We start from the raw sequence: 12549 nt of genomic DNA, 5'->3' as shown, positions 1-12549 counted from the left end.
ATAAGCTTACATAATACCCAAAAAAATAATACTAGCTTACATTTTTTGAGATAAATATACGATAATGCTTGGAATGTATGTAACAAGTTTAAGTGGCTTTATAAAATGACATATATAAGAATACTTAAAAGAAAGCCAATTGTATATAGCTTGTGAGATTGGAGGAGGGGGCTTGATCCCATGCTCGCTCCTACTGAATCTGTCCATGAGTATATCTCTATGTCAGTATTCGAACATTGATTCATCACATAAGAATAATTAAAAGAAGGCCAATTGTATATACCTTGTTAGGTTGGGGGAGGGGGGTTGATCTCATGCTTGCCTCCACTGAATTTCTCCCTGTGTACATCTCTATGTCAGTATTCGAACATTGATTCTTCACATAAGAATAATTAAAAGAAGGCCAATTGTATATACCTTGTGAGGTTGGGGGAGGGGGCTTGATCCCATGCTCGCCCCCACTGAATTTGTCCCTGTGTACATCTCTATGTCAGTATTCGAACATTGATCGTCACATAAGATTAATTAAAAAAAAGGTCAATTGTATATACCTTGTGAGGTTGGGGGAGGGGGGCTTGATTCCATGCTCGCCCCCCACTGAATCTGTCCCTATGTGCATCTCTATGTCAGTATTCGAACATTGATTCGTCACATGGAGGTTTAATTCATTTCGTTAGAATCAATCCTCATTGATCACGACATAGAGGTTTTTGATGCAAGTGTGACATGGAGACTTTTTTTAGCAGCATTTGACCGTGAATTTTTAATGAATTACATATGTTATTAGTTTTCTTATATTTGTTAGATATATAAAATTGTGTAAATCATAGATATTAAACTTATAAGTCATACCATGAAGTTATGAGACAAAGTGATGGAGTAGAGACAATGAAAAAGGATGCAAGTAACTGATAATCAATTTAGTTTTATGTTTGGAGGTCGACCATGAAAACGATCTACTTACAACGACTTGTGATAGAGCAATATTGGATGGATAACAAAGAGTTGCACTTTATTTTCATGATCTGGATAAGGTGTATAATAAATTTCTTACAAAGATTTGCAGAAAAACCCAGGAGAAGAAATAGGTTAGGATTGTATATATTCATGATTTCAAGAAAATGTTTTAGAAGATCTCTACTAGTGCGAGGACACAAAAGAATTTTAATGACGATAAGAATACAACCAAAGTCAACTCCAAGCCCTTATCTATTTACTTTAGTTTTGGACGTACTTATAAAACACACCCAAAAGTGAGCATCGATATCCATTATTTTTGCAAATGATATAGTCCTACTTGGAGAGTCGATGGAGATAATAAATAGGAGATTGAAAACATGGAGACAAGCCTTAGAAGTGTCTGGTTTCTACCTGAGTATAACCAAGACATAGAATATGAAATTAACCTTAGCAAAACGTGAAACATTTCTAACAAAGAGGCGAAAGTTGGAGATTACATCATACCACAAGTTAAACGGTTTAAATATCATGGTCAAAACGTACAATTTAGAAGTAGAATCGATTGTAGAAAAGATGGTGGCAACTTGGCTTTGATGGTTTGGATATGTAGAGGTAAGACTATAATTTGTAGGACTACATGTAGGTAAGCACACAAAAAAAATATACATATAATTATAAACACTAAAAATTCTTTGACTTTAATTCATATTTGGTCTCCCCATATTAAAGAAAAATGAATTTTTGGTCCTCCGTTTTATAAAAAGATTTTTTATCCCCAATTTAACTTTTTATTCTTACTTTTAGTCTATTTTTAGGTAACTTTTTTTGATGTAGTCTACTCACTTATGAGGTAGCATTTGCTGATTAGGCCACACCGAATATCCATGTCATAAGCAATCTTGTCATAAATAAATAGGTCACATCATAAAAAATGACTTAAAAATTACATTTAAACAACATTTAAACCAAATTCTTTTTTAATTATCAAGCATCGCAACTAGCATAACTTTTCTTAGAGATTAAATATCATGATTGTGAAACCTTCACAAAATCACGGTTTAAGATGGATGAAGATTTTTTTTTGTGTTAACCATCCGGTTTTCATGAAAAGAAGCCCTGATAATATGGAATTTGGCAACAAGATAAGAAAAGTTTGACAAATTCTTTTTTGAACTCATAGTTTCTTGAATATTTTTTTTTGAACAAGCCAAAATGAAATATATTAAATTACCATAAATGGTTCATCTCGCACAAGGCGTGCAAAAGAGAACCACTCAAACACATTACATAGTTAACAAAAATCACCACGAAATAGTAACAAAAAAGAAGATTACACCATAACACCCATACAATGTAAAGGGTGCCGCCACCAATCATGATAATTGAAGGCGAAAGTGTGCATATTGGCCTTTAACCACAAGAAAGACAATAATGTAACCTTGTCTGCAATGTGAACCGAATCCAAATTCACATTGAAAATCCTATTGTTCCTTTCCTTTCAAATAATCCAGACACAAGCAAAAGCCAGATTATCTTCAGGAAAGCATGTGTAAATCGCGATAACCCCGCCAAGTGCCCAAACTGAAGAAGATGATCATGAACCATGTCTGGTGCAATAAATGAAATGCCGAGCCACTGGTAAACAAGGAGCCACACGCTTCCAAAGATGTCGCAACCGAAAAGAAGATGAACCGCGGTCTCGGAGGAGCCGCACCCTCCAACACACAAGTTGTCGTCATGATGTAGTACTCTCCATCGTACTAGATTGTTTCTTGAATAATTTGTCTTTGATGCAGTTTATCAACCACTTAAGTTCTTAGAAAATAAATAAATTACATGAGTTCAATTACTTGATTAGTAGAAACATTTTCAAATTACCTGAGTTCGTAAAAAGGAGTATCTAGATTCAAACTTATATGCAGTTGCGTTAATTTTTTGAAGCTTGTTTGAAGGGGGGGAGTTTTACTTTCAAATTTAAAGAAAAAAAGTTATTTCCATTGTTTCAAAAAGGGGATACAGACTTTAACCATAAAGGCATAGAGGTTCTTCTTGTTTGTTAGGACTCTCTCATGTACCCTGTCCTTTGGATTATATATTTACATATATTGTTTTCTAGTTTTAAGGGGATGAACAATTCACACAATTAGCTTTAGCCTCATGGTAGGTCCAATTTTTTTATTTTTTTTTTTCATTTTTAAATGATCTCAGTAATTGTAATTGCAGAGTTTATCAAGTTTGAGATATTGAACAAAAAAACCATATTATTGATAATGAAAAAGTGTTACAATCTGTGGTCGTATTCTTAACCCCAAGGATTCGGGAAATCATATTCAACGTTGAAATTTGGGGTTTAACTCATTCTTACGAAATTGGCTCTAACTTATCCTTACAAAACTAACTTATATTGTGAGGAGTGTCTCGCATTTATAAACTCTTGTCAAAAGTCTTATCTATCCGACGTGAAACTTAGGTTTTTTTCAATATTGAAAAGAGAAAAAAAATTCGTTGAAACTTTAGCAAACTTTTTTTTGGTTACAAAACTTTAGCAAACTTGAAACAATCTTTAACCATTACTCTATAGGTTTTGTCTTTTTAATACTCAATTCATTTTATAATCAGTTTGGTGGACGCCACAATTACTTTCATGTACTTCCGCTAGGGCTCATAAGCATCTTCACCTAAGCAGTACGCATCTTGATAAAGTTTCATATGACAATTGTTTATACAACTCATCACCAACTAGTGGCGGAGCCAGGAAAAAAAGTTGGGGTGGGCCACTAAAATTAACCGTTGAAAAATTGTTTAAAGTCTCGCAAAATAGACCTATAATTGAATTATTTAAATTTTTCGGGTGGGCCACTACACTACTTTGCGGGAATTTGGATCAACCGAAACCTATAACCGACATAAAATTGTATAAAATATCACAAAATAGACATATAATTGAATTATTTAAATTTTTCGGGTGGGCCACTACATCACTTTGCGGGAATTTGGATCAACCGAAACCTAAAACCAACACAAAATTATATAAAATCTCGCAAAATACACCTATAATCGTTGATTTTTTAATTTTTCCGGGCGGGCCGTGGCCCACCAGCCCATGAAGGGCTCCGCCACTGTCACCAACTATGGCATAAACAAATGCTCGGTATTTTAATTGAGGAATGTCAGCGATATTCACTTTTCAATACGAGCTAGCACTCATTTGTTTATTGGATGAAATCAATGTATGCCTCATCACTTTGTGTGGGTTCAATTTTCAAAAGTGTAGACCCACAATGATTTAAACTAATAAGAGAGTGAGTATTAGAAAAAGTGTTAAAAAATAGTGTTGGTGGCATTACTCATTTTACTTTCTTGCTATGATATAAAACAAGTCATGCATTAATAGTAATGACTTTGAAATTACCTTTTTTGAGTAAGCCCTGATAATCAATATATATATATATATAGGGTTATGATAGAAGACACCTTTTGTGAAGGTGTCTTTTATCAAGTTACTCTATGAGCATTTGTTAAAAGACACCAACTACTTTTTATGAAGGTGTCTTTTATCAAAGTTATAACTAAAAAAGTGAAAATCACACCTTGAGGTGTGACTTGATAAAAGACACCACACTACTTTTTATGAAGGTGTCTTGTAACATAACCCATATATATATATATATATATATATATATATATATATATATATATATATATATAGTAATTATAACAACAACAGCAACAACAATAGGGATGTAAATGGATATCCATGGATGTGGATAGTGTGATATCTGTGTCCGCTCCGTTGGATAAATATGAAATCCGTATCCTATCCATATCCGCGCGGATATCCATTTAGCGGGTAATCCGTGGATTTTGAGGTATCCGCGGGTTTATACAGATATCTATGGATAACATTTATAAAAATAAAATAAAAAATCTGTTTAATTTTTTTTAGCTAAAATTTAGAAACAAAGGTTCTTCACATGCATTTTATTTTCTTTTTAGCAAAACGTAATATCCATACATTACAATAACAACAAAGATCATTGACTCAACAAAAACATAAATAAAGTCTCTTACATTTAATAAAAATAAAGTTCTTTGATATAACAAAAACATAAATAAAGCTCTTCATATTCAACAAAAACAAAGCTCTTGCTTCAACAATCCCAACCATTTTCACTTCTTTTTAAAGGAGCGTAATAACTAATAACACTCACAATACCTAGGGTTTTTTCTTAGGAAGTCGAATGGTCTTGAGGTTATTTATTTAATTTACTCGGTTTAATAGCGGGTATGGATATCCACGATGTGGATACCATTAAATCCGCATCCGTATCCATTAATTAGCAGGTAGTTAAAAAATCCGTTTATTTTATCCATTGATATCCATTAAGGTATCCGCTCCGTGTCCGTGACGGATTTTATCCGCAGATATCCACGGGTGCGGATTTTCTCGCCATCCCTAAATAACAACAAAGAGTTATTAAGTGGGTATAATGATGATCACATCTCACGAATCATTAATTACGAGTTATTAACTTTTCACATAAGTATAAATATTAGGAGTAATATTTATTTGAGCAATGCTATATATCAAGAAAGATTTTTTCAAGAAAATTTCAAGAATGACATGGCAGAATAATCACCCTTGGATTTTATCAAGAAATTGTCCCGAAGTTAATGTTAGCCAATAAAATCTCTCAACCTGACCGAAAATCATGGGGTGATGGGTGTTATGTATTTTTTTTTATGAAAGGTTAATAAATAAGACTGAAATCTAAGGGTGATTATTCTGCCATGTCATTCTTTAATCTTTCTTGATAAAATCATTCTTGATATCTAGCATTTTCCTATTTATTTATATTAGATTGACCGTCGTGAGAATACTACATAGTAAGAGTTAGGAAAAGTGTCATAAAATATTCTCAAAGTGATAGTGGTGTATTATACCCTTCGACCTGAAACAACTATGTACCTATATGTAAGAGTCGAGTACTTTGTTGTCGTTCAAACGTTGTTCGGAAAAGGACGACTATAAAGTCGGTTGATGAGCACTATATAAATCATGCTGAAGGACATGAGTGACCTAGATGAAATTTTCCTCTCCGACATAACAGGAGAAATTTCAAAGGGCCTAATATTGAGTTGGACAATGGTGACACGGTGTATGTCTTGTGTTCAATATAGACATAGGGGCAAAAACGTAAGTATATATGTAATTTAAGGTGAGAAAAACACAAGAAAGGGAGGTTGAATTATGTTGGCTTTTTCTAGATTCCTTTTCTAAGTGTTAAAAGTTGTCCAGAATCTGATGAGTATAGATTCTGATACAAAGTCTGAGTGCAGCAGAATACAGAACACAGATGAGAGAGAGAGAGAGAGAGAGAGAGAGAGAGAGAGAGAGAGAGAGAGAGAGAGAGAGAGAGAGAGTGAGCAAACACAAGAAATTTTATATTGGTTCCTCCCACAACACAGGAGTAGTCCAGTCTCCTGCACTTACAAGGGATTTTACTATAATCACTCTGCTTACATTTGCCCAATGACTCTTCCAAGAGACTTGCCAATGCTCAAGCATTCGTGCAAGAGACTTCTTTGCCCAAGGTCACTACCAAGGGACTTCCACTGCTCAAGGACAACTCCAAGATACTTCCTTTGCTCAAGGACACTTCCAAGAGACTTCTAGCACTCAAGATTTCACCTAGAGACTTATATTGCTCAAGCAGGTATGCAAGAGTTTTTCCTTGCTCAAATGGCTCCCCTAAGAGACTTTTATGCTCAATCATAACTGATTGAGACTTCTGGTGCTCAATCACAACCGAATGAGACTTTGATGCTCAAGGTTTCATCAAAAGACTTATGTTTCTCAACCTTAACAAGCAAGAGGCATATGTTTGTTTACAACAAATATAAACAAACTTGTTCTTACACCGGATTTAACAATTTATGTTGTAAACTGAATAATTTTAATAGACTCTTTAAACTTTCAAGGATTTCTAAGATTACATAAGTTGAAACAAAAAAATCCTAAGTGTTTATGCGCAATTAGATGTGGCAGAGTAATGACACAGTTAAAATAGAAGAATCTTGTTAATCTTCTTCATGGTCTTCAGTTCCTTATATAGGCAGGGATTTGAGAGACGTTGGAGAAGAGTGTCAGCGCATAAAGAGTCATTGAGAAGCTTCATATCAAGGATGTTGAGCCATTGTCGGATTTGGATAATTCCGTTAGATAGTCATTCGAAAACACTTTGCTGAAACAGGAAGTATCCGTTCATTCTTATTGCCTTTCAAGTCCTTTGTCTGTTTCTACACGTGGTCAGAAGAAGACAAATCTGTGCTCAAATCCTTTGATGTGGCCAGCTACAGAATACGACAAAACTGACGTGGAGTCTGGGTCCCTCAGGTGCTTCTGGAGTCTGATGGGGTCTTTTGTGTCCTACTAGAACTTGTCAGTCTGGTGATCTCTATAAAATCTGATGATCTCTTCAGCTTTTAGGAGGCGTCACATTCTTCTGATCCAATGTGTTGACTTTTGGTTGACCTTTCTTCAGATCTTCTACCAAAGTCTTTGAGCTTCTCTTGTATTTATGATGCTTTCATACTTGTTCAATATTTGATGGATATATTCTATGATCCTGCACACGTAACAAATATTAGTATGTCCAATTGTTCTTCGATACTTTGTTATCATTAAAACCTTAGAGAAATTGTACAAGACGATTCTTGTTCCAATAGTAATAATTATCGCATAAAGATTTGTCAGATCAAATGACATTCTTGCCACTTGGATTGTAGTGGTGTGTTACTAGATATCGCTCACTATTTATAATATTAAAGATATGATTTAATATTAATGTCAACATAACGAGAATCTACAACGTCACACACATATGACATATAGATAAGAGAAACAAATAAGTAAGACTTGTTATAAAATAATAAGTGAGACTGATTAGTAATTAAATTATTAAGTATAAGTTATTATTTGATTTACAAAAAATAGAGAATCACAGTTCATCGTACAGTACAACGCAGTTAAGTGAAATTTGGTACACCGTAAGGTACATTATGCTTAAGTGATTAGCTTCTTGACCACATAAGTGGTTCTATAAATAGAACATTTTGCTTAAGCACTTTACACACCTAACCTAATTCACTATTTCAGAAACCCTAATTTTCTGAAAATCAAAATCTGCACCATCTCTCTAGAAAAAGCTTATGTTCAATCACAACTAGCACCGCTAATGAAAGAAGTTATGTTTGTGTAGATCGATGATGAGATGCCGCTCGAGCGGCGCTACAGATCAACCACTTTGGTTTCGACTATCAACAATATTACACTTCAAGAGATTAACACGTGAATCCTTTTTGTATAATTATGTGCTTGCGAGATTCTTAACAAAGGGTATATTCCACTCAGGAGAATGAATATTAAAAGAGTTTTAAAAGCTAAATCTATAGAAAACCCATCATATGGTTCTTCAAACTTCAATGATCTTATCGAAATGTTTCTTTATGATTTTATAACGAAAAGCGTTTTAAGCTAGTCCATTTGTTTGAAAGATTTCTATTGGAGGGATACATTCCAGAACAACCTCGTCAAATTATGCTAGTATTTTAAAATATTTAAATTTTAAATAGATTAGGGTTTTCACAATTTTGAAGGTCCTCCAACTTTGTATTTTTTTCCTTTTCTTTTTTATTAATAATATTAGGTTTAATTACCCTCTTATTTTTACTCACTCACTCACATAATTGCTTTTCCTTTTTTAGAATCACTTAATTTTGGTCAAGTTTCCCTATTTTTGTACTAAAAAATAATGATGATGTGATATATTTAAATGACTAGTCATACAATATGATAAAGTGGAATGACCAACAACCATGAAATTCCTCTCAAAAAAAAAAAAACCATGAAATTATATAAAAAAAAAAACCTCTAAAGCATCAATTTAAAATTATGAAAGAGCGATTAAAATTGTATGAATTTAAAATGGAGGACCAAATTCGTGAGTGAGTGAAAATAAGAAGACCAAAACTGTGATTAAACCTAATATTTAAGAATGTGATGCAATTGATTGTCAAGGGTTTGAGGTGCCGTATAGCTCAAATGTCGGTTCCTCGTCATTATGTATTGGGTTAATAGTGTTTTTCACCCCATAGGTTATTTTTGATTTTTGCCCCTATAAAATTTTCAGTTTGATTTGCATCATTGTAAAACTTTTTTTTTCTTCCGGAAAACGCCCCTCCCCCATATGACTGTGCATATTTGCTGACGTGGTACACTGTGTGGCATGCTGACTGTGCATATATGCTTATGTGCCGTGCTTACTGTATAATTAATTTTATTTTTTTAAGGGTACACGTGGCATTTGTGCCTATTTTTTTAAAAAAATTATAATATAAATTCATTTATATTAATTTAGAAATAAAAATAATTTGAAAAATTTGAAAATTAATTTTTGAAAATAAAAAAATTCAGGAATTTTTTTTATGACGATTTTTTTTTCCAAATTGTATATTTTTTGTTTAAATTAGAAAATGATTTTTTTCTAAAATTTTAATTTAAAAAATGATTTTATAAAAATCAGGAATAAAATTTTTGAAAAAAAATCTGAATTTTTTAGAAAATTTGCATCCAGATTTAAAAAAAAATATTTTCCAGACCTTTTTTTTGTAGAAAAAATTTTAAAACTATTTTTTTCGGAAAAAAACTGAATTTTTTTTAAAAATTTCGAATTTGTTTTTCCTAATTTTAAATTTTTTTATTTTGAAAATTAAACTCCAAAATCTTTAAAAATAAATTAATTTTAAAAAAACCGGATATTTTTTCTGATTTTTTTAATATTTGAATTTCGAAAAAAAAAACAAATTTTAAAAAAATCATATCGTTTTTTCTGATTTTTTAATATTTGAAAAAATATATATATATTTTTTTTTTAAATTTTTTGAAAAAAAATCTGAATATTTTTCTATTTTTTGGATTTTGTTTATTTTTGAAAATTAATTTTCAGATATTTTAAAAAATAAAATATGATGTGGACAATTAAAAATAAATAAAAAAAGCCAAGTGAGCGCCACATATGAGCATTTGATGAGTTGGATGCAGGAGGGGTGTTTTCCCGAAAAAAAAAGTTTTACAAAGATGCAAATCAAACCGAAAATTTTATAGGGCGAAAACCGAAAATGACCTATATTATAGGGGTGAAAAGTACTATTAACCCTTATGTATTTGCACAAGCTCCATAGTTTAACTAAAAAAATTCAAAAATAAGAAAAGTAAAATTTAAATTAAATTATATGATTAACATTAATAAGACTATTTTTGTTGAAATGTTTTTTGTTTGAGTTTTGCTTTAGATTAGTTGTATTGAGATCAATTCTAATGAAAAAAAAGGGGAATTAGTCACTTTAGTCCTTGAATCGGAAGGGATTCGTCACTTTAGTCCCTGAATGCTGATAAATTGCAAAATAGTCCCTGAATGTAGACTTTGTTAGTCAAGTTAGTCCCTGAATGCAAACTTCGTTAGTCAATTTAGTCCCTGAATGTAGACTCCGTTAGTCACTTTAGTCCCTGAAATTGACCATGCAGGGACTGTTTTGCAATTTCTCTTCATTCAGGGACTAAAGTGACGAATCCTCTCCCATTCAGGGACTAAAATGACTAATTCTCCAAAAAAAAAACTTTGCATTGTAACTTAACTTTTCCTTTTATTTAAAAAGTAAAATATACAGTGTTGGGTCAACAAATGACAGAATAAATCTTCAATCAACAACCATGGCTAATTTAACATCTGTGACGTTGTATGTATATAGTGTCAATTAAAGGTATCGTGTAGGAAATGCAGAGAGCAGATTAAATAATAGTGACTTAACTGTAGTGAGTATTCACAACAACCGAAAGGAACAAGCACAAAGATAAAGAAAAAAAGACTTAACTACCTACCGATCATATATATTCACAACATTTGCATTGCAAGAAATTAAAGAATCAGACAAGCAGCATATAGTGTTTTTCTTTGTTTCGATTAATCAAATCACAAGCATATAGATCCAAGGAGTTAGTAAGGAACTGTTGATTAAGTTTAAAACGTTGGTTATTATTATTATTATTATTATTATTTTATTTATTTATTTATTTATTATTTTTTTTGGGTCAAGAATTTTATTATTATTTATGAATGTAATGAATTTATTATTAACTTTTCCAAATAATCTGCAGACAAATGTGTTTGGATTACAAGAACGTGCATTTGTGTTCGTACTAATTAGACATTAACCTTTTTTGTTTTCTGTTGAGAGAACTAGACATTAATCTTATTTAATTGTATTAGAGGAATTCTAATTTCCCCGCACATTAACAATACTACATTTTATTTAAAAAAAAAACAATACTACATTTATTTTTTATTAAATATATATATATATGACCATCTTGTGACTAAATAATTCATCCAAAGGACTAGAGAGACAAACCTTTAGAAGTACTTAATTACCTTGAACTTGGTTGTGTAAATTCCCTTTATTAACTTCATCGTGTGCAACTTTGCTTGTTCTTTTGGGACCACTAATTGAAACCGATGGTTTGTGTTTCCATCATAATCAATTGGATTTACGACCTTCAAATCATCAATATTCTCTTCATTATCAGCCAAATTAACCAATGATTCTCTCATAAATTACATATCTTGCGAGACCACGACATGAATGGCTGGAACTACAAGAACCAAGATGCTAATGTTGTTCAGTGTTTGCTCTATCAATCTCCAATTCCTGCTCATTTTTCATTTTTGTTGCATCTACAACTTCTGAATCATGTGAATTTTAAGTATCTTCATTTGCCAAGTTTTGTATGTTAAATTGTGCTCCACATTTGTATGATGAGTTGAATCTGTGAAACAAAATAGCAAGTGTACTAATTCGTCGGCAAGTAGTAAAATTTATAAGTTCGTTTTCATAAGGATTCTGTAATTCCAACTTAACGACCACAATAGTGATTAGGATATGTTTAAAATAGGTTAAAACGACTAGGTCATGTCAGATTTCCTTCTCTGAATTATTTGGTTAGACCAATAATATCTTGGAACACTATTCACTGTTTATGGCACCCTAATGTGTAAGGTGAGTCCATAGCCATTGAAGGTTTTCAAGAACACCAAATTATCATAACAAAGCATTAATTGAATATTCGTAAAGCTAATAAAGGTTTAACGGTTAAATTAAGTTGAGCCTTAAAGATATGGTTAGTAGTCATGAGACATAGATCGATTTATGAGCATTTGTAAACACATAAAAATATTAATGATAAATTTAACCGAATAAATTCAAAGCAATCAATTATATTCAAAGGATAATAAGTTACATGATTAAACAATTATAGAGAAATTCCTCCTTTATGACTTAACCTAGAGAAATAGTTACTCATGCTTCATAAACCTAAACTATTGAATATGAAAAGGAAAATAAAATAAAATAAAATAAAGGATCATTGATTGATGATTCCTTGACTCCCAAGTGGCTCCAGTTGTTCCTAATTTTCCAAAATCGAGTTTCTTGGTGAGCGATTAAGAATAATTTCTTGGTAATTTTGCTACT

Source organism: Medicago sativa, chromosome 4 (assembly GCF_051527215.1).
Source record: "Medicago sativa cultivar Bolivia chromosome 4, Bolivia_mono, whole genome shotgun sequence".
In the NCBI taxonomy this organism is placed as follows: Eukaryota; Viridiplantae; Streptophyta; class Magnoliopsida; order Fabales; family Fabaceae; genus Medicago; species Medicago sativa.
Note: the sequence above shows the minus strand (reverse complement) of the source record.